At 44.7% G+C, this 24,685-nt stretch overlaps 1 pseudogene; it reads left to right on the forward strand.

The window, feature by feature from the left end:
- Window positions 1-10,153: 10,153 nt before the first annotated feature.
- On the forward strand, window positions 10,154-21,768 carry LOC101762831 (annotated as a pseudogene).
- The last annotated feature ends 2,917 nt before the right edge of the window (window positions 21,769-24,685 follow it).

Raw genomic sequence — 24,685 nt, forward strand, 5'->3', positions numbered from 1 at the left:
CATGATGGGTTAGGACTATTCAATGCAGGTGTACGTAATAATCCTTCCTACCGGTAGTGCTTGGACGTGGTGATTGGGTGATCTCGACGTGTGGGTCTCTTCCATTTACGTACCCTTTTGATTCTTCCACTTTGATACAGCCATACAGCTGGCACGGTAAAAACCATATGCGTCTACTAGCTATCAACTTGTGAAAGGCGTATTTTTACTGATACATTAAAAATGTTTCCACCATACAAATGTAACTGCTGGTGGCATATAAAAAGATCATGAAAAGATATTGAGCACAGGGAACAGAGCATTTAGTCAACTAATCACCACTGCGGGATCCAATTCTTGCGTAAGGGTTAGCCACATCCCACATCAGATATCTCCATCTTCGTTTAACCAGGAAGCAAAAATGGCTTCAAAAGTCATACTGAGTTTGCTCTTCAACTATGTTTGGACAAGAAGATTATATGCACCAATTTTACAGCAAAGAATAGTTGTCTATTGTCCGACGAAAAAATATGCGGAATTATCTTTCTTTCTTTTCCGCAGCCCATAAGATCCATCCTTCCATGGCCATGGGGCACGGGCGCTTCCGGCCTTCATGCTCTTATTGCTGGTTTGGGTTTGGAGCTTGTAACTTCTACATGTTGTTCAAGATAGTGGTTCAGTGATAAAGAAAATTAGCAGTACTCCCTCTATTGAAAATTAGCAGTATTTTATAGACAAAAAAAAGTGGCTTATAGATTTTAAAATACAGGAGTCGTCAGCAAATAGGCCATGGCCAATTAAGATCATTGAATGCAGGTGTGCACAGCCGCCATTTCAGGCACGTGGGGAGATGCTGCTTTGCATGTACCTCCCCATTGGTCGTCGATTCAAGCACAGTTTACCCATGCATCTGAGTCTATTATATATATGAATTTAAGATAATGTATTTCTCTTTATTAAACTCGTGACAAGCATGTGTTTCAGTCACGTATTTCGTGATGTAGTACACATCCAAATTTTAGTAATCTTACATCTAGTATATTTGAAAATTTTAAGTGATCTTAGAACTAGCTAGATCAACAAATACAATAGGAACAAGGAATTGAGCAGTTAAGATGCACCAATTCTGATCTGAGCACGAGTGCTTGCTCGGCGCCTAACCGGTAGGTGCACCTACCCACTCCCTCCATTCTTTATCATTTTTTCTATTGTTTTGTTTCTCTTTCTGTTTCCTTTCATCTCCTTTCACCACTTGTTCCCCACACTTTTCAACCCATTTTCTTAAATATCATTATAAAAATTCACCACCAAATTTATTCAAACTATCACAAACTTAACAAAAAGTTTATCGAGAAGTGCACTAACATCTACAACATTAAAAAGGTAAACTATAAATATATTTCACAATGGATTTGATGTGCTCATTTAACATCATAAATATTATTTATTCTTTTTCTGTAAACTTGATCAAATTTAGGATAATTTGACTTGGGGCAAATTATGAAATCCTTTATATTTTGGGACCAAGGAAGTAGAAAACTTGTCCAAGAAAACTGTTGTTAAGAAGTTTTATAAGAAACTTATTTGAGATTAATAAAACTTGTTTGGAGAAACCTATATGTAAAGTCTTTTTTCGGAATGGTTGGCTTAAGGAGTTTTTGTTAAAAATAAACTTTTGAGAATTTATCATGATTTTTTGAAAGTTGTACTGAGAAGTTATCTTAGGGAATTATTTAAAAAATTGTGTGTAGAGGTTATAACCCAAGGATTTAAAATTTGTTAAAAATTTGTGAAATTCAGTTTTCTTCACCCGTGGACTAAATAAGAGAAATCTTCCAAAATATTTCACTAACTTTATTTTTTTATAAATCTGGTGTTGTAAAGGTCATTGATCTCTACGCTGGATGCGATTTCTTCATTTTTTTTCTTCTCATTGACATGCAGGGTCCATAGCATTAACAAAAAAACATGCGCCAATGGGAATCAAACCAAGGACTCCTAGCATGCAAAATAACACTCTTCCCACTAGGATGTAGCACAACATGTGTGAATGTAAAGTAGATAGATTTTATTTAACCCATTGATGATTTCAAAATTTCAATTTTTTTATAATTTTTTGACCAAAGGTATGAATTTCGTTAATCTCACCGGGAGTCAAATTTTAGCGAAATCAAAATAGAAAACCGTGTATAACTTTCCTAAAATAACATGATCCACAGGATATTTACGAAGGACAAGAGAAACCATAGGATGTTATTGAGGTCAGAAATCATAGGATGTTATTGGGTGACCTCGATCTCATGGCGGGGAGATGCAACAGCAGGCAATTTTGGATCTCATGGCAGGTGACCTCGAGCGACGGGACTGCGGGGTCCCATTGGATCGGTGGTGCTGGGGACGATTCGAGAATCAGAGCCACAAACCGGGTCTGCAGTAGGCTTCATGGGAGCGACGCCTGCCGAGGAGATGCAGGGCATACACCATGACTTCCAGCACAAGGACAGATGGGGAGATGGGGCGCTGACATAGCCTACAAAAAGCGAAAGAGGCCAGTGGGTTGAAGGGAAAAATAGTAGGGATCATGGAAATTGCACCGGAGGGGGAAACAATTGGAGGGCATCCAGGATTGGGAGCGTAGCCGAGTAGCGAAAATTTGGCTCGGATCATCACTGGTATTGGTTTGGCACCTGTTGGAGACAATGTTTTTCTCATTTGTTCCCAAAATTAGTTTTTAGCTCTGTGTTTTGGGTACTCTTGGAGATGCTCTTAGAGATGGCGTACAACGTACACGCCCCCTAGAGATTGACGTCTCAACAATTCAACCCACTCCACTTATAAGGCCTCGAAGTCCCACCAAATGGCCATTGTTGTATTGTATCGGCAGAAAGGTATCTAAACTTCAAATTGAGTTTGCCCTACACTATTACTCAACCGATACTAGATGAACTTTTGGAGCTCGCCCAGATAGCATCAACATATTTGGTATGCGATCTGTATATATCGTTTTGAATCGAATCGATGTCCTTGAACAGAATCTTATCCTTGGAGTGTAAGGGACGACCACATAAAATATCAGATGATGATCGACAGTACAGAGCCTATCAAATGGACTTAGGAACAAAAATTCTTCACATTACATCTTTCTACGAGAAAAAATGTGTTCTAATACCCAAAGAAAAGAATTGTTGACGTAATAAACTCAATGCCTATGGCAATATGTCATGATGTGAACCTGTGGGGATTGAATCCCAATGTTTCGATGAGAGAAGAGGAACAAATTGATTGGTGTTGGAGATGATGTTCACAGCCCGACTGCAACCATCCAAGGATGCTGCGCCTTAGCAACCAATACACCACCTCAAATGGTCGCCTCGATCTTGTGGAGCATGATCAACCAAACCACTAGGGTAATTCCTGCAAGCAATCGAGAAACAAACAAGAACAAGTAGAACAAGCAACTCAATTGCAAATATGGAGATAAAAACTAATCTGAAATTACAAAGTTGGAGTTCTGAATAAAGTAGAACGGATGGTCTAATCAACACACACGTCTATAAGAAAGTAGCAATGGCTAAACTTACATCTAAATAAAACCCGATCTATTTGTGGCAGCTCTAACACTTATTAATACCTAGGAGAATGACCACGAGGTCCTGGGGTAGTGCTCTAACCCTAGGACATGTCCATATTGGACCCAACTTGGTATAAGACCCATCAGGTCAAAATAGGGTGATGCAGCACCATGGTCAGAAAAGGTCTTCGTAATAAATCGATGTTTGTGGGTGACTACCAGAAGATATGGACTTGAGGCCAGATCTGTTTGAAAGTAGGCTTGATCAGCTTTTCATGAAGTACTTAAACGCCCCAATCTGACTCCATACGCATGAGTTATGTAAATTTTGCTTCGTGTCTATCTGGTGGGTCCAAACCGAGTCCGAACCGAAGTAAACTTTTTTTATCTTTAGTCTTCGTGATTGGATCTCCGTGAGTTTGAGTGGAACATGCCAAGGAGGTCTCCCACGCCCTAGGAAGGTACTAGAACATATAGATATATAGATATGTACTTGACCTGCCTTATAAACCACGAACTCCACATATAACAAATTGCCGCGCGTCGTCACGGACAGCTCCCACCAAAATTGCAATATCTCCTTGTAGAATGATCCAAATTATGCACCATTTGATCCCTTGGAAAGAAGACATCATTTCCTTTGCAAATATGCCAGCCTTGCATCGTAGAACCTTCTGAGTTGATGCAAAATTCACGTTCATCTTGATGGACAGAACTGCTGCACGTGTTATGCATGTGCACTCGTACCTCTGTCGCCTCCCGCGGAGCCCACCATTGATATGTGTGTGTCCAAGATTCTTTAATATCTGACATGAACAATATAAAATAACAAATATGAGGTAGTGTCATATTCTTACGAATTAAATATTCATATTCAGTTTGGAAAGAAGTCACATTTTCACACTTTTCAACTCTTTTGGAGAGTTCATGCTTTATGGATGTACTTCAAGCATTGATAAAATCTGATGGAATAGAATTCCTTTGAATATTCATATCAATACATGTCTCCTCCTCACGATCAAGCCCTTTCTCTGAATATTTTCTTTGTCTTATGTGTACCTATAGGAGTCATGTCCTCCTCACGTCACGCATGGATTCCTAGCTTTTGTCTGTTTGAACAAATCAGGCATTCCGCTCCGCTTGAAATCCTTGATCATTAATTTCAGCGTTATGTCCGCTGCTACAGACGTCGCCGTGCCTTAATTTCTTGCTACCTCCGGTCAAGTCATCAATACATGACGTTTTGGAGAAGATATATTGTTGAAGAGAGAGATAGTTTTTCAATAATGTCCAGTGTGAGAAAGAGATGTTTGTACGAACTACAGTGGCGGGATGAAGCTACACGAATGGATTTGTGTGGAGACGCGGACACCCGCAGTCCGCAGAGGAAAAAGAAATGGAGGCATGGTCACGTCCCTGGCAACACGATGGGTACTTCAAAGGCAGTGGAAAAAGGGAGCCCCATCCTGTGTCTCCGAGGGACAGCTCCCCCGAAAAGTTTTCAACGGAAACAAACACTGCAGGCAGGGTGCTGGAACAAACATACGCAAAAGAACTTCATTCGTTTATTTGACCAAGGATGCATTCCTCACTTGAATTTTTATTATCATAGATCAACCCCTGGATATATACATCCGAATCAGTCTATTCCTTAATAAAAAGAAATGTGATGTTATCATTTGCTGTGTGGGGATTGTGTTAGATAAGGCACTTGTTTTTCTTCTTTATTTTTGCATTTCAAATATTTTATTTTTGTTGCGTTGAGCCCACAACTGAAAAGAGAAAAAAATCTGGTGCAGGAGCATCCTCGAAATGGAGATGGAGATAGGCGATGAGGTGAATGTAATTTCCGTTCTTCTCTGAGTTGGTGAAGGCGCAACGTTGCTGGCTTGCTGCAAAAGTAGGCATTGTTGTTTCCCCTGTTTGGGGCGCATGGCTTGGGACGTCTCCGCGGCGTGTCCCCTTCGCAGGGGTTGGGAGCGCCGCCGGTTTACCAGCCGCCCGCTGGGATCGCTCGCGTCGCCATCACGCCGGAGAGGTTCGTTCGTGCATGCGTGCGCCGCGCCGCTCGCGGCCGGCAGCTGATGATCTGCCAACGGGAGGGCTGACGCGACGCGCGCAGAGCTCTGGCGACGCTGACCAGCCGCCGCCCAAAAACACATGTCCGTTGTCAGCGCGCGCCGCGGATCCCGTGCAGCGCTCGCCTTGACCAGGCGTTTCTCGGGACTCTCTTCTGTTCTGTTGTTCTGCGCCAGCGCCACGACCGTGACCGGATCGGAGGTTGGTAGCAGCTGGTAGGTAGCCGCGCGGGCGCCGTGCCATGCATGGCGACGAACAGCTGGCGATGCCGTGCGACAGCCAGTTCACACTGCTGCTGCTACAGTTAGTCACTGCTGGGAAATAACCGATTCCTCCCCCTTATTGCATACCTTGCATACCGGTATTGCTACTTCAGTTTTAAAGGAGTACTAAAGAGTATTAAAAAAATAAAAAAAATCCAGCCGGCCGCCCGGCCCCGCATTCTGTCGGCCGCGCCTGGTTGCCTCGCCCTGCCAGTTGCCGACATCCGCGGCCCCGCATATCTGGCCGGCCGCACCCTGCCGCCCCACCAGATCCGGCCGCCGCCGGAGCCTGGAACGCCGGAGCCTGGGTGCGGTAGGAGGGAAGGGAGGGGAGGTGCGGGAGAGGGAGAGGGAGAGGAGGGAGGGAAAGACAATACCTGTGCCCCGTCCGCTGCCTCTGGCTGGCCACCGCTCCCCCGCGCGCTCGAGCACTGCCCTGCACCTCGCCCCGCTGCCGCTCCTCACTACCAGTGAGGGACGAGCAGAGCGGGAAGGGGAGGGATAGCAGAGGGGGAGGGGTGGGAGAGGGAGGGGAGGGGGTGGGGGTGGGGGCGGGAGAGGGAGGGGGAGGGTGCGGCGGCAGGAGAGGATAAGGAGGAGGGACGATGCGTGAGGGGAGGGGGAAGTGGATAAGGAGGCGTGCGGGGGTGGGTGGGACTGACCTGGTACTAATGGGTGACCTTTAGTACTGGTTGGGGCCCAACCGGTACTAAAGGGGTCACAGGGGGCTCTTGGGGAACTAGCCATTATACCTAGTATTAATGCTTACATTTGTACGGTACTAAAGGTTAGGACCAATACTCAATTTTTTAATAATGGGTACAAGGCATAGCGAGTACTAGGCATGGAAGCACTTAGTTTTTCTACTACGTGTGAAGCTACATATTAATTATATACTACATTATTAGAAGCTGTGCAGCAGGCCTTCATCAGGGTCGCCGCGGCTCGCCGCACGGCCGGTCAGCTCCGGCACGTTGCATGCACGTGCGACGTCAATTGGGTTGACATGCAGGCTCTCGCGAGCATTACTGACGGACATGTCCATGTGTGTTGCCATGCAGTTTTCGTGCCCATTGTTCTTTTTTTTTAAAGAAGTATTCAAATAGATTACTATTCTCGCTCTAACATATAGTTTTGCAGCAGCCCGCGTCAGAGTCTTTAGGTAATATCAGTAGTTTAGGGGGTGTTTGGATGGTACCAAGGGTCACATCGGATGTTGGGATATTAATTAGGAGAACTAAACATGAGATAATTATAAAACTAACTGCAGAACCCCTATACTAATTCGCGAGATGAATCTATTAAGCCTAATTAATCCATCATTAGCAAATTGTTACTGTAGCATCACATTGTCGAATCATGGACTAATTAGGCTTAATAGATTCGTCTCGCGAATTAGACTCCATCTGTGCAATTAGTTTTGTAATTAGACTATATTTAATACTCCTAATTAGTATCCAAACATTGGATGTGACAGGTACTAAAGTTTAGAAGTGTGTATCCAAACACCCCCTTAGACTGAACCCGCAGTAGGGATGCACACAGCCCACAGAAAACCACCTGCGGTGGGACGATTTTCATTAGAGACGGTGGAATAGGGTTGCAACTGTATTGCAACATGAACACAAAAAATGTAAATATGAATAAGGGATTCTAGTATGTGCTAAAATTGAATATCTCGCCTAACCCTTTGTTTCTTTACTCTTCTCTATCCGAATCTAGATTCGTATTCGGAAAAATATCCAACACTATATGTATCTGTATTGGTCATGAAACTATCTAAAATTTATTTATATAACTAATGATAAATGATCTTCATTTTAATATTACTAATGATGTTATCCATTGAAACTACTTGAAAGATATATATTTATGACTCATGACTAATGATATTAGTCTTAATATTACTAAGGATATATAAAAATTAAGTTTAGTTGATTTTATTTTAGTTAACAACTTTTATTTAATAGAGCTAGTCATATTAATTTTAAATACTTTAGTTATCTATTTAATCATAAAGTTCTTTTTATATACTTTTATTTTATTCATTACTTGATAAATATTTATATATGATATATTTATTGAAATATTTATTCATTTATAGTTTTATTGATTGTTCATGTATTAAAATTTATAGATAAATATATTTCGATGAGTTATCTTCTTTTTTCTACATGTGCTATATACCCATACTATAATTCCTACGTGTATGATGACTCTATTGTTATAAGAGCATCATCGATAAAGCAAATGAATACATTCTATCTTCCAAATTGAGTAAATATTCTAATACTAATTCAAATTCGAGCTATCCATTTTGTATTTTTATTTGAGAATATTCTAATTCATATTGAAATTTGAATTAAAGTATGGTAAGAAAAATGCTACCCGGAGCCGATTCCATGCGCATTCGATCTGTTTCCATCCTTATAGGACACGACGGTCCAATTTGGATCCACCCAAACTAAAGTTTAGCTAGCTAATAACTAACATTTTTTTTATTGGCTAGCTAAGGAGTATCTAACTAATTTTTAGCTTGGGTTGTTTGGATCTACCAGCTAATTGCTGGTTCTTGAGAATATTTGATCATGATTACCTTCTTTAATTGGACCAGGTCATTTCATTAGATAGCTAGTGGCAATTTGGTCTTTTAGCTTAATTAGTTGGTATTAGATAGATTCAACCAGCTAATTAGCTGCTTCATATAGATTCTCTCTCTGAGTAGTTGGATAGTTGGTTTTCCATTAGCTAGGAGTGCATTAGCTGCTTAATTAGCGCCTATATGGATCTATACCAACTAAATTTAACTAGGTAAATATTGGCCCGGTGGATCTAAACGAGATCTACATGTAGGAACCTATATATAGAAGGCAATTATTTTTTTAGTTTGAATGAAAGAAAGCTAAGCTTTAAAAAAGTTTAAGCCAACCAGTAAATTAAAATTATACGTAGCCGTTGACAACTGCGTAGGTCGTAAGATCTCTAATCCTAAAAAACTAAAACCAAGACAAAACTTCGCACGTCGAGTATCGGCCCTGTTTGTATCCGCTTATTTCCCACTTATCGGTAGAAATAAGCCATAAGCCCACCCAAACGCTTTGATTATTTCCCGCTTGCTACGTAAGCCGCTTACTTCACAAGCTAGGAAACAACTAAAGACCGGCTTATTCTGTACGCAGGCCGGGAGGCGATTCTGGGGCAAGCGACCGATTTTTCCCCCGCTACCCTCACCCACCGACGCCACCACCCGTCCGCCCCCGCACCTCCCGCGACCACCGCCGGCTCCGTCCGCCGCCAGGTCCGGTCCGCCGCCAGCTCCCGTCGCCGGCTCCCGCCGCCTACAGATCCCGCCGCCGCCGCTCGGTCCCGTCCGCCGCCGCCGCTCCCGCGCCTCCCGTGACCGCCGCCGGCTCCCGTCCGCCGCCCGGTCCGGTCCACCGCCAGCTCCCGTCGTCGGCTCCCGCCGCCGCTGCTCGGTCCCGTCCGCCGCCGCCGCTCCCGCGGCTCCCGTCCGCCACTCGGTCCAGTCCGCCGCCCGGTCCCATCACCGGCTCCCGCAGCTTGCAGATCCCGCCGCCGCCACTCAGTTTCCGTCCGCCGCCGCCGCTCCCGCGCCTCCCTCTCCCGTCCGCCGCCCGATCCCGTCCGCCACCTGATCCCATCGCCGGCTCCCGCCGCCGCCGCTCGGTTCCCGTCTGCCGCCGCCGCCCCCGTGCCTCCCATGACCGTCGCCAAGCTTGGCCGCCGCCGGGCTTGGCCCCTGGCGGCTTGGCCCCCGCCGCCGGGCTTAGCCCCCACCGCCTGGCTTGGCCCCTGGCAGCTTGGGCATGTTGGTGCTCAATAATCTAGCAGTCAATGGAGCCCTGTATTCAAAAACTATAGGATATATTGTAAAGTATTTGCTATCATATGAATTTTGTATTATTGTAATGTAATTTCTATTTAACAAACTCCAAAGGTATTAGAAATGTCTTCTCCTCAGATTCACAATAAAAATGAGCTATTATCACCCTTAGGGGCATTCAGGTCAATTTACCAACCAGGACAGACAATCGACACAAAATAATCAGGATTGCCAAACACCCTGCTTATTCAGACAGCAGGCTTATCAGATAAGCTTGCTTGCTAGATAAGCGAGTTCCAGAAAAGCGTATACAAACAGGGCCATCCTCCGCTTCTTCATCCCGCGCCGCGTCTAATTATTGTCGTCCGCTGACCCTGCGCCCATCCACGCTCAACGCTTACACCGTTGATTCTTTGTATGCCTCCAAGCCGTCCCTCATCTCCCACGCAGATCCGCTACCATCCATGTCCCTCCGATCGAGCCCAAGACGCCTCCCCAGCTCATACGCCGCCGCCGTCATCCTCCTCCAACCCGTCATCTTCTCCTCGTTGCTGCCTCGCCTCCGCCATCGATCCCGCCATCGCCTCCAAGCACGCGCCGCCGTCCGCCTCCTCCAACCCGTCGTATTCTCCTCTCGGGTGGCCGCCGGCACAAGCAGAAGGCTCCGGCGGCGACACTGGTGGCCGCCGATTCCTCGACTGGGCTTCGTCGCCGGCGCAGGACAGTCCCTGTGGCCCCGGTCCTCCCTCCTCCTCCCCCCCGGGCGCTAGCAGCTGGAGCCGGCGGATCAGGGGGCCTCTCAGGCGGCGCCCCGATATTTAATCGACCCTCCATTGCGACGCGCTTCTCCCATTGCAGCGACGAGTTCTCCTGTTACTCGGGCTCCTCCTCCTCCTCTTCCTACTCTGGCGCGTCGGCGAGGTCGTGCGTCTCCGACTCAGCGCCGCGCGGCCGCCCCGTCGACCCCCTCCACGTGCTTTCCATTGTCGCCTCCCTCCACCGCATCAATCCGAAGGTGGGGAATCCGGTTCCTCGATTACTTACCAGCACGCGATTGCAGGCCGTTTCTTGTGAAGTTTCGCATTGATGGCTCTTCTTGTTGCTTCTAGATGTTCGCCGAGGCCACAGGCGCGCTGTTCCATAGTGGGGCAGAGAAGAAGCGGAAGGGAGTGTGGATCGAGGTCGACAACTAAGAGGACCAGAGCGAGAGGAGCAGCACGGTGGCCAGCGAGGGGAGCATCGTCATGGCCGCCACGTCCGCGGGCTCCACGGCCACATCGGGGAGATGCCGCTGGCCTCCACAGCCGAGCGGCGGCGGAGGTGGGGGTGGTGAGAAGGCGCCAAGGAGGGAGGAAGCAATCATGCAGTGGTTTTCACGGTCGCAAGCTGGGCCGGCCACGGAGAACGACATCTGCGCCGCCGTCGGCAACAACTTCGGGACAAGCAAGGCGATACGCTGGTGAGCAGGACTCTGCCTCCAACTCCCATTTGAAGCGGTTTTGAAATCGTTACCTGATTGCTTCCTAAATCTTCGTATCTGCTTGCTTCTAGGCATGCAAATTTGCAGGCTGCTGAAGCAGGAAGGTGGCTTGCGGCGTGCAGGCACTGGCGGCCTCTTGGATCCGTATGTTTATATGGTATGTGAAATTCGTGCAGAATACTTGAATTAGGATGGTAGTTGGAATTGAATTTTTAAATTCATAATATGTTTTATCTCAGTGCTGTAGGAATGACAGTGCTATGCCAAGTTGACAAACTGAATCTAATTGATAGTGAGCAATCTTAAAAAATGGAAGCATATTCTAGATTATGATGTCAATTAATTTGAATGAATAAACAAGAGGTAAAACAACACCACAGCAGTCACCTGTGCGAGCGGCTGCTGAGTTCATTAGCATTGGTCGTTCCAACAGATCTATTTTTGGCGCCGAATTTGAGTTTCTCCCACACTCCATTCCAGGAACCTCTTGCATTCCATCAGCACTTTGCTTAATATCCAACCTTGAAATGCAACAAGATACCATGCGTCAGCAACAAATTCTTTCCTCAACCAAAGGACAAAGAAAGGAAATGTACATTTTTGATTGATCGTTGCTCTCATCAAGCAGGTCTCTGATTTTCTCATTGTAGACTTCCAATATGCTTACAGAAAATGTGTAGGTAACGGATGTGCTTCTCTTATCAGACATTCTAAACAGTTCTTCCAAAGCTCTATAATTTACACCTCTATTTTCTGGAACCCCTTCCATTGTGAAAGTTTTCCCAGCCCCTGTCTGTCCATAAGCAAATATGCATACGTTGAAGCCATCCATCACTGACCTAACAACAGGCACAATCTCTACAAATACAGCCTCTGAAAAAAGAATTTAAGTTCATCATCCTCAAAAATGTGTATTACTAGCATTGCCTTCTTCATGCTCGTATTCATTAGGTTTTGTATTAACTTTTGCATTGAATATGCCTGATATGTTTTGCAATTGTATTATTCTCCATAATTATGTGGACTTTTGAATAATTTAGATGAACAAAACTTCTAGGAAACAGAGCTTAGTTGATGGACCTGATATTTTCCTTTTCAAACAACTCTTTCAATACTCATAGATGTCATGATATCACTATTTCTCGACAATCCCTATTGTATACAGCACTTCTAAGTCAATATTAGATATAACCATAAATATGGAATACTATTACGAGTTATGACAGACCCAATTTCATCATTTGTACGGAATCTGGCTTCTTTGGTTTAGAGGTACATATGGATTGCTCTTTATAAGTGGCTTGGGACTGAAAGGCTTTGATGTTGATGTTGATTTATTCTTCTAAAAACTATTTTGTTTAATGTGGGACTTGTATGTTTTGTTGCGTTATTTTTTTTGACCTTGCTGGTGAATTGCGCAGAAATGGGTCAAATGGTATGTGGACGTTGTCGTCAGCTTCTTGCATATCCCAGGGGTGTTGTTCTGTTGGAGGTATGCCCTAGAGGCAATCATAGAGATGATGATATTCCATTTGTAACCATGATTTGTATATTGTGTTCATTGAATATCCATTGAAGGCTACATGAATTGATTTGCAATTATGTGAATTGTATGTGAAACTCTTTACTTGTATGGTTATTCTAAAGTTGTCCCTAGTCGGAGTTCATGTGAGGACACACATGAATATTATACTAGCACATGTATTAGTTGATGACTATGTTTCACAAGTCATGGACATGGAGATGTTGAACTAATAATGTGGACACATGTGGAGACATGTGCTAGGACTGACCCAACACGAGAAGTAGTTCTCTCTTTAAACAACATATACGCTTTGTCCTTAGACCTGAGATTGTCGCATGTATTCTAGATGTGGATCAACCTACTTAGGGGCTATCAAACGCTATGCCGTAACATGGTAGTTATAAAGGTAGCTTTCGGGTTTGTCAAGAAGCATGCTATGAGACATGGTCAATCAAGATGGGATTTGCCCCTCTCTGATTGAGAGTGATATCTCTGGGCCCCTCGAGCGATCGGATCCGAAAATGCATGGCCATGCTACGTACGGTTAAGAGTTAACCTACAAAGGGATTCCGAATCACAATAATCGAGAAAGAGCGGTCGGCTTGAAGCTAGACCAAATATCGTGAGGCAAAGGGAATAGCATGTATATTATGTTGTGATGGTTCGTCTGATATGATCTTCGTGTGCGTATAGGAGTTGGCACGTCTTGCTAGAGGCCGCTACCGACTATTGGGCCGAGTAGGAGTACTCGGGCCATGTCTATACGTATCCGAACCCATAGGGTCACACACTTAAGGGGCTGGAAGCCCGATTCGGATCTGATCCGAGTTGGATTAGGTTTAGAAGTACTAATGGGCCTCGGACCCAGAGGCCCGTCAGGAACCTCTATAAATAGAGGGGTGGGGGCGCCCTAGGGTTTACACCCTTTTGCGAAACACATCTGCCGCACCTCCCACGCCCTCGGCTGTTGCAACTCTCGGATCTAGCAGTCCAGTTTGCGACGCTTCCTCCCTGCACGTGTGGATACCTTGGAGGTGTTGCGCCTGCAGCACTTGGATGAGCCGCCGACGAGCCACGACGAGCCGCGGCACGGGAGGCGATCTTGCTGCACGTGGACGAGCTGTTGAGGAGCTGCTGGACGTTGATGTGATCGACTACGTACGACTACGTTGATCGACTATGTACGACTACGTGATCGTCTTCACTGCATCGACGCATATCTACATCTTCCGCACCAGTAGTGCGTCGAGTGGTAATCCCGTGATCCTTATACGGCAGTTCTTCCTGGTTTTACGCGGTAGAAATTTTGATTTATGCTAGTGTAGCCTACCTCGTATCCCAACAGTGGTATCAGAGCCGTAGCTGCTTAGTTTTGGATTCGGGATGTGTGCATATGGAGATATGCGAGTTTTCAGTTTGATCTATGTCCTGGTTTCGTGCCCTTGCTACAATGGTAGTGTAACGACATACTCCTACCGGTCGGTTTCCGCCATCGGAGTTAAGTGATACACGTAAATCCAGTTGCAGTGAGCGAAGATCAATATGATTGGTCGAATCGAAATCCGGGGTCATACGCCAGACGCATTAGATGTGCAATAGTAGATGAGATCTACTGCCGGGGTCGGGATTTTTGCCGTATGCGTATGCTTCGGTAAATCAGCCGTAACTTTTTGGTACGATCTCGGATCGGGGCGAATTTTATATGAAAATGGATCTACAGAAAAAGTTACACATGAAATTCAATGGCTTTGCCATTTTTGGCGAAATTAGATTTCCCAAATTCGGCTTGGAAGATGGAGTTTCGGGCATCCGAAGTTTGGAACGTTAGGGCGCCTAACTCTATTTTGCAGGATGTATGTATGTATCTTGTGATCAGTATGGCCCCTTTGTGTATGTGATGCATGTGTGTAAGTCATTCGTGACGTGCGTGTCGCGCGTACGGCAACACGGCAGGAGCCATATGTGTTGTCACCTTAATGTATTTAATGGTCTGTGTACCAATCTGTGATGATCCAAGCAACTATGTAATCTTCATTACTAGCTTCTTTACTAGCTATTAGGCGTAATAGCATGTTCTAGTTCTTGGAGGACTCATCACCAGGAGGATGGCGCACATGGAACATGGAGATGGAGATCACCATGGTGAACAGGCTCTATAGAGATGGAGTTCACCATATGAAAACGGGCCATACTGTATCACAACTGTGTGAATGCTATTCTGTTTATGTTTTACTTTCTGCATGCTGTGATGTTAGAAGTAGAACGATCCCTCACAAAAGTTTAAGTTAGTATGCCCTCCCAACTAAAACTTGCACCGTCCCATGTCTTGTACAATTAGTGGTGGGTCTATGAAATTAGGGTACCACTAGTTTTCCTTGACTAGACGGGTTTGTGTCGGACACTTACACGCATAAGGGTTGGTTTGCTTAACAAGGTTATCTTAACGGTTAAGGACCTTGGGGCATAAAGGTTGGGCGCCGAGACATAGAGATGTCACCCAACAACAGGAGTCATATGTGATATGATTAGCAAAAGTTGCTTACCGATCTACCTTGTTTGCTAGCCGTGATGCTAAAGCTCACTAGTGGACTTGTTAGTTGTGGATCCTGAATCACTAAGTTTCAATAGAGGGATATTGATTTTAGTGGGAGTAGATTCTGTTAAAATAGTTTAATGTGATTTGCTCTATCATGGATACGTTTGTCTTAGTGTATTTTGCATTACTTTGTTGTAGATTAAATGGCACCTAGCAGCACTACACCGTTTGCTTTGCGTTCGGTCCTTGAGAAGGACAAGTTGAATGGAACAAATTACTCGGATTGGATCCGTAACCTGAGAATTCTTCTCAGGGCTGAGAAAAAGGAAGATGTTCTAGACAACCCACTACCAGAAGAACCTGCTGATGATGCACCCGCTGCTGCTAAGAATGCTTACAAGAAAGCATGTGATGCTAACCTCGAAGTAAGCTGCCTTATGCTTGTTTGCATGGAAACCGAGCTGCAGATGCAGTTCGAAACAAACCATGAGGCGCACGATATGATCATGGCGCTTAGAGACATGTTCCAAACACAGGCCAGGACTGAAAGGTTCAATGTGTCTAAGGCCTTTGTTGAGAGCAAGCTAGCAGAAGGCGCAGCAGTAGGACCACACGTAATCAAGATGGTTGGTTACACTCAACGGTTGGAGAAGCTGGGCTTCGCACTGGGCCAAGAGTTGGCCACTGATTTCATTCTTTCGTCTCTTCCGCCTAGCTATGGGAACTTCATCTCGAACTACCATATGCATGGGACGGAGAAGGGTCTGAATGAGCTGTGTGGCATGCTTAAAACAGCAGAGGCTGACATCAAGAAAAGTGCTAGTACCAGCCATGTGATGGCTATACAGAACAAGCCTAGCTTTAAGAAGAAGGGCAATTCTTGGAAGAAGAAGGGCAAGGCTGGAACATCCAAGCCAAACCCAGCGCCCAAGGTTAAAGCTGGACCTGGACCTGCTCCAGACAAAGAGTGCTTTTACTGTCATGAACTTGGTCACTGGAAGAGAAACTGCAAGCAGTACCTAGCTTCCATGAAGAATGGTGGAAGTAAGAGTACTTCTACCTCAGGTACGCTTGTTGTTAATGTTATAGACAACATTTTTCTCGCTTGTACAATTATAAATTGTTGGGTATTTGATATCGGATCGGTTGCTCATGTTTGCAATTCGATGCAGGGAATGATAAGAAGTAGAAGCGTGGAAAGAGGAGAAGTTGATTTCTGCGTGGGCAATAATGCAAGAGTTGCTGCGTTGACCGTCAGGACGATGCAACTCCACCTCCCGTCAGGATTTATTATGGAGTTGAATAATTGTTATTTCGTTCCTAGTTTAAGTCGAAACATTTTGTCTCCTTCATGCTTGATGAAGGATGGTTATTCATTTGCGAGTGAAAACAATGGTTGTGTGATCTCTAAGAATGATATGTTTATGGCTTTTGCACCCATTGTGAATGGATTATTTGTTTTAAATCTTGATGGTTCACCTGTCTGTAACGTAAGTGCTAAAAGGCCTCGGCCTAATGATTTGAGTCCTACCTACTTGTGACATTGTCGTTTGGGTCATATAAGTGAAAAGCGCATGAAGAAGCTCCATTCTGATGGACTTCTAACTTTGTTTAATTTTGAATCATACGAGACATGTGAGGCTTGCTTGCTAGGCAAGATGACCAAGACGCCTTTCACAGGATTTCCTGAGAGAGCAGTAGACTTGTTGGAACTCGTACATAGTGATGTATGCGAACCAATGAGCACGACGGCTAGAGGAGGATTCCAATACTTCATAACTTTCACTGATGATTTTAGGAGATATGGCTATGTCTACTTAATGAGGCACAAGTCTGAAACCTTTGAAAAGTTCAAGGAATTTAAGAATGAAGTTGAAAATCAGCGTGGCAAGAAAATTAAGGCCCTACGATCTGATCGTGGAGGCGAGTATTTGAGCCACGAGTTTAGCAATCATCTAAAGAGTTGCGGAATTGTTCCACAACTTATGCCGCCTGGAACACCTCAGAAAAATGGTGTATCCGAACGACGTAATCGAACCTTGTTAGACATGGTTCGATCAATGATGAGCCAGTCGGACCTACCGTTGTCATTTTGGGGATACGCTCTAGAAACAGCAGCTTTCACACTTAATAGGGTACCATCTAAATCCGTAGTTAAGACACCATATGAGATATGGACTGGAAAGGTTCCTAGTTTGTCTTTTCTAAAGATTTGGGGATGTGAAGTGTTTGTCAAGTGACTTTCAGTCGGACAAGATCACACCCAAGTCGGATAAGTGCATTTTCGTGGGATATCCAAAAGAAACTTTGGGATATTATTTCTACAACCGATCAGAAGGAAAAGTGTTTGTCGCTCGGAATGGAGTTTTCCTAGAGAAAGAGTTTCTCAAAGGAGAAAAGAGTAGAAAGACAGTGCATCTTGAAGAAGTTCAAGATGAGCCGATCGGGCAAGAATCAATGAGTGATGCTAACGTAGCAGAACAAGTTGAGATACCCATGGCAAGAGAAGCACCACCACAACCACGAAGGTCGGCAAGGCTTCGCGAAATGCGGGAAATATTATTGTTGGACAATGATGAGCCTGCGACATATGCAGAAGCAATGATGGACCCAGACGTCGAAAAATGGCAGAGTGTCATGCAATCCGAAATAGAGTCTATGGGAGACAATCAAGTTTGGAACTTGGTTGACCCGCCTGATGGTGTTAAAGCCATAGAGTGCAAGTGGATCTATAAGAAGAAAAAGGACATGGATGGAAATGTTCACATCTATAAAGCACGACTTGTCGCAAAAGGTTTTCGACAAGTTCAAGGAGTTGACTACGACGAGACCTTCTCGCCCGTAGTGATGCTTAAGTCCATTCGGATTATTCTAGCTATAGCTGCATATTTCGATTATGAGATATGGCAGATGGATGTCAAGACAGCTTTCCTGAATGGAAACCTAGCTGAGGACGTGTATATGATACAGCCCAAGGGTTTTGTCGATCCGAAAAATGCTGAAAAGATATGCAAGCTTCAGAGATCCATTTATGGATTGAAGCAAGCATCTAGGAGTTGGAACATTTGTTTTGATGAAGTGGTCAAAGGGTTTGACTTCACCAAGAACGAAGAAGAGTCTTGTGTTTACAAGAAGGTTAGTGGGAGCTTTGTAGTATTTCTAATCTTATATGTGGATGATATATTGCTGATTGGAAATAACATTCCTATGCTTGAGTTCGTAAAAACTTCACTAAAAAATAGTTTTTCGATGAAGGACTTAGGGGAAGCGGCATATATTCTGGGCATTAAGATCTATAGAGATAGATCGAGAAGGCTTATAGGATTAAGCCAAGATACTTACATTGACAAAGTGTTGAAGCGGTTCAGCATGAAAGAGGCAAAGAAAGGGTTCTTGCCTATGTCACATGGCATACATCTCAGCAAGACTTAGTGTCCTTCGACTGCTGATGAGCGGGATCGCATGAGTAGAGTGCCATATGCCTCGGCTATTGGATCTATCATGTATGAAATGATAAATACTCACCCAGATGTTTTATATGCGCTAAGTATGACAAGCAGACACTAATCTGATCCAAGTGAGAGTCACTGGACAGCGGTGAAAAACATTCTTAAGTACTTGAGAAGGACTAAAGATATGTTCCTCGTCTATGGAGGTGAGGAGGAGCTCGTTGTAACAGGTTACACCGATGCTAGTTTCCAAACCGACAGAGATGATTCAAAGTCACAATCAGGATTTGTGTTCACGCTAAATAGTGGTGCTGTTAGTTGGAAGAGTTCCAAGCAGGAGACGGTGGCCGATTCTACGATAGAAGCCGAGTACATCGCGGCTTCGGAAGCCGCGAAGGAGGGTGTTTGGATAAGGAATTTCCTCATTGAGCTTGGTGTGTTCCCGAATGCGTCCAGCCCATTGAATCTCTACTGTGATAACAATGGGGCAATTGCACAAGTAAAGGAGCCAAGGAACCACCAGAAGAACAAACACGTAATGCGGCGATTTCATCTCATTCAAGACTTCGTTAACCGGGGTGAGATCAAGATATGCAAAATACACACGGATCTGAACATTTCTGATCCGTTGACAAAACCACTCCCGCAGGCTAAGCATGATGCGCATGTAAGAGCTATGTGTATTAGGTACCTTCTAGATTGACTCTAGTGCAAGTGGGAGACTGTTGGAGGTATGCCCTAGAGGCAATCATAGAGATGATGATATTCCATTTGTAACCATGATTTGTATATTGTGTTCATTGAATATCCATTGAAGGCTACTTGAATTGATTTGCAATTATGTGAATTGTATGTGAAACTCTTTACTTGTATGGTTATTCTAAAGTTGTCCCTAGTCGGAGTTCATGTGAGGACACACATGAATATTAGACTAGCACATGTATTAGTTGATGACTATGTTTCACAAGTCATGGACATGGAGATGTTGAACTAATAATATGGACACATGTGGAGACATGTGCTAGGACTGACCCAACACGAGAAGTAGTTCTCTCTTTAAACAACATATACGCTTTGTCCTTAGACCTGAGATTGTCGCATGTATTCTAGATGTGGATCAACCTACTTAGGGGCTATCAAACGCTATGCCGTAACAGGGTAGTTATAAAGGTAGCTTTCGAGTTTGTCAAGAAGCATGCTATGAGACATGGTCAATCAAGATGGGATTTGCCCCTCTCTGATTGAGAGTGATATCTCTGGGCCCCTCGAGTGATCGGATCCGAAAATGCATGGCCATGCTACGTACGGTTAAGAGTTAACCTACAAAGTGATTCCAAATCACAGGATCGAGAAAGAGCGGTCGGCTTGAAGCTAGACCAAATATCGTGAGACAAAGGGAATAGTATGTATATTATGTTGTGATGGTTCGTCTGATATGATCTTCGTGTGCGTGTAGGAATTGGCACGTCTTGCTAGAGGCCGCTACCGACTATTGGGCCGAGTAGGAGTACTCGGGCCATGTCTATACGTATCCGAACACATAGGGTCACACACTTAAGGGGCTGGAAGCCCGATTCGGATCTGATCCGAGTTGGATTAGGTTTAGAAGTACTAATGGGCCTCGGACCCAGAGGCCCGTCAGGAACCTCTATAAATAGAGGGGTGGGGGCGCCCTAGGGTTTACACCCTTTTGCGAAACACATCTGCCGCACCTCCCACGCCCTCGGCTGTTGCAACTCTCGGATCTAGCAGTCCGGTTTGCGACGCTTCCTCCCTGCACGTGTGGATACCTTGGAGGTGTTGCGCCTGCAGCACTTGGACGAGCCGCCGACGAGCCGCCGACGAGCCGCGACGAGCCGACGACGAGCCGCGGCACGGGAGGCGATCTTGCTGCACGTGGACGAGCTGCTGAGGAGCTGCTGGACGTTGACGTGATCGACTACGTACGACTACGTTGATCGACTACGTACGACTACGTGATCGTCTTCACTGCATCGACGCATATCTACATCTTCCGCACCAGTAGTGCGTCGAGTGGTAATCCCGTGATCCTTATACGGCAGTTCTTCCTGGTTTTACGCGGTAGAAATTTTGATTTATGCTAGTGTAGCCTACCTTGTATCCCAACATGTTCATGTTCAGTGTTTTGGTTGTTGGACAATAAACCTTGTATTGGAAGGTACGTGCTATTTCTATGTTAAACGTTGTCTCTCCTTATTCTATTGGTACATTATTCGCAATTGTTGTCTTTGAAATAACTTCATTACCAACCATCTTATTTCTTACTCCCTCTGATCCCCAATATAAATCCATTTAAGCTCATGTGTGGGAGTTAAGGTGCATGCTAGATGCCAAATTGCCCATCAATCATTGACAGAATTAATGTGGCATGTGGCCAGCATCGTTACTTCCATTGATTAGTGGCATGTAAATAGAAGTAAAACAGGAAAAATTGAGTAAAAAAGATTTCATGAACTAGGAATGGAGTCATATTTAGTAGACTGAAGAAGGCTTAGATGAACTTGGAGGAATTCTGCTGTAATTATTTAACTTTGTTTTTTGTCTCAAAAATTTCGTTGCTATATATATCATTGTCTAAGTTTTACAGATGTAGTTTGATTTTCCAAGTATATCAACATAAACTTGGTTAGTGGAGAATTCTTATCCTTTGCTTTAAGTTGTATTATACATTCTCTTTGAAATTTTTTACACAACATTTTTGCCTGATATTTTTTCTGCTAAAAAATTATATTAACTTGCTCTCGTAGGCTTATTAATGCTTCCATAGCTTTTTACAAACTCATGTTAAAGTTATCTATGCGCTTTCTTATCATTCAAAGATTGTTGTTACCTTTTTTTCCCTTCCTTGGCAGAACATCAAGTTGGTAAGGTGTATTGTGGACAGTGTGATACATTGTTGATGTATCCTTTTGGGGCTCCTGCTGTTAAATGTTCCAACTGTCGTTTTGTCACTGAAATCGGAGTAAGTGAACTACCACTTGTCACATAGTTTGCCTGCTACATGTGCTTTTTTGTCCTAATATATTTTGATGAAAAAATTGGAGTAAGTGAACTACCACTGGAATGGTGAGATCACTACTTATATGCTTGCTTAAGTTTTTGAGGTCTCGCTCAACTTATTTATCTACCTTTTATAGAATATTTGCAACTTAGATTCTAATTTCTAATTCATCTTTCTTTCTCTCTGCCAATTTGCCTTTATTTGTTGTTCCTTTGTTTTGCCTTCATGATTCAAACAAGTATTTTTGCGTCCCTATCACCATGGGTGTGTATATGCTTTATGAAGGGGATTATCAACAAATGGATACTGCTAGATCCAGATTTTTTTTGGTAGGGTACTGGAAAGAAGATGACCGCTGTGAATGTACTTAAGCGATTTTAATTTTCCGTACAGATGGTATCGCAGATGATATAGATGGGTAACAAACTTCGCTCAATGTAGATAGGTAACTAACTTTGAGTGAATGTTCGTGTTTATTTTCACAATATTATTATTTTATTATTAAATATAGTCCGTAGCAACGCACGGGTACTGTCCTAGTGATTTTTTAAAAAGAAAAATGCATGCAAAGGTGCTCCTGAAGGCGTGTGGCCGATCCAGGGCGCATAGTTTTTACTTTGGTTTGAGACCGAAACTAGCTAAGTGCCGGCCTCGCACGGCGTCGAACAGCTTTCGATTTTACTGGCTAGGTAATGTAAATTCAGCCCGTTTACCTCGGTCTATGTACGACGTACGTCTTGGTATTGGGATCGATCTTGCGGTCTTGCCATGTGTACCGCTTGATGCATGCACGTTTGGCCCATTAACGCAACTCGCGGCTGCACTTGCAGTTGCATACGTAACGTACGTCATCTCTGGATCGGCCGATCGGAGACGGGTCAGCAGAGGTTAATTGGTAGCGCGAATGGCCAGCGCCGTGCATTAAATGGCGAGTGATGCCGTGCCACGTGCGTTTCAGACTTCTACGAGACTCACCATCAGCCATATCACGCACGGATCTCACACAGACCCGCAGGCACTAGTTCTGGATCGATCGTTACCACAGCTCATCCATCTACTGATCGAATTACTCGTAAACGTTGGGAGTTTACTTTGATCCAAGGTCTAAGCCAAAACTCAAACTGCCTGTAGGCTTTAACTTATTATTTAACTTCATGCTCATGTGCAGAGTTGTATTACCGAGAGTTACCAACCACCCAAGGCGTCGAATATTAGCGAGGATTTTTTAAGGACCTTACCTAAGCTTTCCGTTTACTTGTAAACACGCGTGTGTCGATCGCTATGCGTGAGTTTGGCCGGTCAAGGCCAACTTGTGCCAACTTTACGGACTCGAGACCGTCAAGGGTGTCATTTGTCGTGACACGTACTAGCGCTTGAAAATTTGGATCTCAATATGGAATTACCAGCTTCATTCACTAATAACGAAAACGATCTCTTTGGAGAAATATCGACAGATCTGCTAGCTAGTATATATGACATCCGAGTATTTGACTCTTCTACTAGAGAAAGTACGTAATTAATTACCAAGTGCTCACTGCTCCAAGATTCAATATAATAATTAATCTTACCAAGAGAGAAAAGTACTTCTTAGACAAGTATCCATATGCTACATAACATCATCTAGGAAAACTAGATTAATTAAGGGCGTGTTTGGAACTGCTGCTCCTCATAAAAAACAGCTCCATTTCACCAACTCTACTTTTTTCAACTCCACTCCACCAACTCTAGAAAAACATAGAGTTGTACGTGTTTGGTTGGTTGCAGTGCTCCAACTCTAGAAACATGAAGACTTGCTATGAATAATCTATAGAGTTGTTGTACGTGTTTGGTTGGTTGCAGTGCTCCAACTCCAGAAACCCTTTGTGAATAGGGCCACACATCTCTTCTCTTTTCTCCCTCTTCTCTTCTTCCTCTTCTTTTTTTCTCTGACCCTTCAAATCCCGCACCACCCGTGCCATGTCCGACCCCCTCGCCGGAGTTCGCCTCTGTGACCACCGCCGACCACCCCAAACCCCGTCACCCTGCTGCCCTATTTTTGTCCCGCCCAATGGCCTACCCCGCTCGTCGCTCCAACCTTCCGATGTGGGATCTGCATCGCCGCTGGAATTGATGTCTCGATTCAGAGAGAGAGACGATCGTAGCTTGCATAATTTTTAAAGAAATTGGTGATGGAATCGATGAAATCGACAGATAGATGGACCTATGAGAACATCACGTGGTCACAGCTTGCCTGAATTGATGGTCGGGACCTGCGATAGTGCAAGACCAGGACAACCAAGCCTATTGTGGCACCTGGAATGCCACCCGCACAAGCGTGAAGTCACACATGAGGTCGGAGCCTCGGAGGAGCAACGCTCCATACTCTCACCGGGTAGGCGTGCTATGGAAACTCACCTCCCTTTCTTGTTCTTGATTTTGATTTCTTTTTCTATTCAGATTTGGGGAGGATTAAGCTTTGGTTGCTTTGCGCGAGTCAACGGAGAAGATGCTGGAGACCTGCAAAGGACAAAAGATGGAGCCCTTGCTGCCGACCAGCGTGGCGGCGGCACCTGCAGCACCGGCACGGCAGCCCCGTCGCCCCTGCGACCGGCCACCAGCAGTGGCATTGTGCGTCCCGGCTAGCTGTGGCAGCGCAACCTGACACCTGCAGCCCCCGGCGCGGCATGGAACACGGCGACGGCACCTGCAGTCCTGGCATCCATTTTCGTTGGAGATTGAGGCCGGCGGTGCCCAATCCGCAGGCGGCGGCACTAGTTCGAGGAGGGGGCGATGGGAGAACAACGCTGATTTGTTTTGTTTCGCAAATCGGCATGTGTGTAATCAGTGGTATGGTAGGTAATTACCCACAGCTCCATGAGAAGTTATCAAATATGAGTTTTTGAAGCATCCCTTGAGGATTGTTTTGGAGTTTGGAGTTTCCCTCTAGATCTATCTTTT

This window comes from Setaria italica, chromosome III (genome assembly GCF_000263155.2).
Source record: "Setaria italica strain Yugu1 chromosome III, Setaria_italica_v2.0, whole genome shotgun sequence".
Classification (NCBI taxonomy): Eukaryota; Viridiplantae; Streptophyta; class Magnoliopsida; order Poales; family Poaceae; genus Setaria; species Setaria italica.